Source organism: Gopherus flavomarginatus, unplaced genomic scaffold (genome assembly GCF_025201925.1).
Source record: "Gopherus flavomarginatus isolate rGopFla2 unplaced genomic scaffold, rGopFla2.mat.asm mat_scaffold_34_arrow_ctg1, whole genome shotgun sequence".
Classification (NCBI taxonomy): Eukaryota; Metazoa; Chordata; order Testudines; family Testudinidae; genus Gopherus; species Gopherus flavomarginatus.
In genome coordinates this window covers 6,142,352-6,145,717 of record NW_026115061.1, presented here as the reverse complement: position 1 = coordinate 6,145,717, position 3,366 = coordinate 6,142,352, and the positions used below count along the sequence as shown (strand labels likewise).

Sequence of the window (3,366 nt, the reverse complement as noted above, 5' to 3'; positions counted from 1 at the left end):
ACAATGGGCATTTGATGTGAGAGCTCAGAGCTGCCCCTGCCCCAGAGGGAGGGGGTCATCCTTGAGGGGACTGGACCACTGACCTATCAGCTCTTAACCCCCAAATTTTCAGGAACTCTGTTAACAGTGTCTGTGATTTAAATCATAGAAATAGCCAGACTGGGATAGACCATTGGTCCATCTAGCTCTGAATTTTGCTTTCTGACAGTAACTAATGCCAGTTGCCCCAAAAGCCACCACTGGGATTTGAACCCAGGATCTCCTGTTTAGTAAACAGTTGCTTTAACCAACTAAGCCACAGTGCCTGCTGCTCTTTAAAACACCTTTTCTGCCCACACCTAACTGTCTGCCAACCCCCACAGGGACCTGACAAGCTTTGCTTGTGTTTGGATTCTGTAAAGCAGAGGAGCAGGTGATGTTTTCCTCCCAAGGTTTGTGTAAGTTATTCTTTGGACAGGTCTACGCTACAAAATTTGGTAAGTATAACTACATTTCACAGGGGTGTAAAAAATTCACCCCACTGAGCAATGCAGTTATATCAACTTAATCCTGATGCAGATAGCGCTGTGTGAACAGGAGGGCTTCTCCCATCAACATAGCTTCGGGGAGGGCTTGGTTAGTTGAAGACCCAGAGAACAGGTGGCCCATGACTCTTGCATGTGGGGAGGCTGGGCATGAGCGCTGGAAGCTCCCTAGAAGCTAGTCCGCCTCTTGCTCGCTCCTCTCCTCCCCTGAGGCCTCCTTGCCTGCTGCTCATGCCTCTATACCCTCTGCCCCAAGGTCTGCCCACCACCCACACCTCTCTGCCCCTCCCCTGAGACCTGCTCTGCCCACCGCTTGCACCCCTCTGCCCCTCCCCTGACCTGCACTGCTTACCACCCACACCTCTCTGCCCCTCCCATGATACCCGTCCTGCCTGCCACCCACACCTCCCTGTCTCCTCCCCTGCCCAGCCCAGCCCAGCCCACCGTTTGCAAGTCTCTGCCTCTTCCCTGAGACCCGCGGTGCTCACCTCTTTCTTCATGCTGCTTTTGTTATTCCATGAAACACCAAGGATGGAATAAAGAGCTGAGTTTACTCCAGGGTGAGGAAAGAAAAGAGCCACCAACCCCCTGGCAAAGCTCAGTGCCTCAGAGAAAACCTGCCCCCTGCTATCCCAATCACGGATGTGCTGGGGATATGACGGGAAAGGGACGGTCTGAATTAAGGCAGGCCCCAGGGGATGGGGGGGAGAGGTGAGGGAGCACTTTGGGTGGACAGGGAAGTGACTCTCCACAAGTGGCCCCTCCTCAGTCCCTCTCTGCCCCCCTGTGTCTGTGGCTTCCAGCGCTGCTGGCCCCACTGACATCCCCCCTCAGCTCTGGCTCCCCTCAGGAACAGCCGATCCAGCTCCAGGAGAGCACATGCCCCCTGGGAACGGGACAGGGGTCAAGTGTGTCAGCCAGAGTGGGAAGAGGGCAGCCCAGGAGTTCTCAGACTGGGGTTACAGCCCCTTGGGGGGGGTGAGGTTATTATATGGGGGTCACAAACCACCCAGTTGTGCAGGCAGCAGCAGTGAGGGTGGCAATGGAGCAAAGACTGCTGTGAAAAGTGACATTGACAAATGTCTTCACACTCCCAGTGTTAAACAATAACTATTTTAAACCCCTTTTCTGCTTGTAACAATAATTCCATCGACGTGTTCTAGGCTGAATTTAAAAGTGGTGAGAAAAGTTAAACTCATTTTAAAGAATTGAGTTATAAATTAAGCATTGAAAATAACGTTAAATATGAAAAAATGTGTTTTGAATTGATGGGGGGGGTCGCACTAGGCACCTTGCTTTGTGCAAGGGGTCACCAGTTCAGAAAGTGTGAGAACCACGAGGTTACACAGGGAAAGAGCAAAGAGAGACACTGAAACAGGCCTGCAGGGGAAATACCCGGGGAGAGGGGTTCCTAACTCACAAATCTTCCCCGCTCCATTTACTGCCCCATCCCTGGGCTGTATCGCCAGTGCCGAGGACATCCCAGATCCCCTTCTCTGCCAAGGGGACTTGCACAGGTAGTTCCTTCGTGCCAGGTCTCTGCCTCACTGAATAATTGCATAAATTCACTGGTGCTCCTCTCCTCTCCCTGCTTCTTTCTGTGACCCTTCTGCCAGTTGGAGTCGGCAGCAACATGGCCCAGGGTTCAATATCTTGGGGATCCTTTTTAACAACACAACACAGAACCCGCTCGAGCACCCACCCCGTAACCTGGGACAATCCCACACCACCCCTGGGTGTCTCTAGAGGCAATACTTCCCCTCCCCAGCACCGAGTCTGAGGCCGTGTCTACACTACCAGTGCCAACAATGGGTTCCACTAGACAACGATTCACAGCAGTGCAGCCCGACACACGTTCATTTTCATCCTCTGAGTCAGGAAACCCACAAAAGCCTCTTCTTTTGTACTGGGGCAGGCAAAAATAAGGTGACACTAAATTATTCTGATTGCTAAAAGCAGGTTTAGGGGGTTGTGTATTTTTGAAAAAAAAATCCATACTGATCCTTCTAACTAGCAGCATGAGATAAAGAAAAGAACGCGGACAAACCTTGTCAGTAACGGCTAATGTCTTAAATGGGAAATCAGCAGCGGTTTGTAGCTGGGGGAACGTACAGTCTGAATTTGTGTGACCCGACCCCAGCCCCCACCCCCACAAAGCAGTAGGGCTTGGCACTCTCTCTGTGCATTGGTGTGGTGGCTGAGTGGTTAACCAGGCAGTGACAATCCAAGGAGGTTCCCTGAGTCGGTTTCACTCCTGAGGAGATTCTGCACCAAAAAAATAAAAATTCTGTGCACCATATTTTAAATTCTGCAAATTTTATTTGCCAATAAATAAATGTGGAGGCTCCAGCATGGTAGAGGGGAGCAGAGGCTTCTGGATGCACAGAGGTGGGAGATCACCCTGCAGCCCCCTCTCTCCTCCAGGGAAACAGACTTGGGGGTGAGGCTGCACCTCTCTGCCGCCTACTCCAGGAGCCCCAAAAAGACTCCCCAGAAGTTCTCATGAGGGGTGCATGACCACTCCTGTGGCTTCCCTATCAGAAAGTCAGATCAGCTGGCCCTGGGCTATTTGAAAGGGCCTGGGGGCTCCTGCCACTACCTACCAGCAGCACAGTGGGGCTAAAGCAGATTCCTGCCCACCCTCGCTCTGCACGGTGCACCACTCCCAGAAGCATCTGGCACGTCCCTGAGGGGTGTGTATCTCACACGCTGCCCTTGTCCCAAGCACCAACTCTGCCATTGGAACTGCCACAATGGGAGCTGCAGGGGTGGTGCCTGAGGGCAGTGGCCCCAGGAGATCCCCCTGGCCTCCTCCATGTAGAAGTTGTGCCAGAGGGGGGTG

General features: G+C 52.7%; 1 non-coding gene across 1 annotated transcript; it reads right to left on the bottom strand.

Annotated features, from left to right (window-relative positions):
- Window positions 1–231: 231 nt before the first annotated feature.
- Window positions 232–305, bottom strand: TRNAS-ACU (transfer RNA serine (anticodon ACU)). The gene has a single exon. It is a non-coding gene; the product is annotated as a tRNA-Ser (tRNA).
- Between the last annotated feature and the right edge of the window lie 3,061 nt (window positions 306–3,366).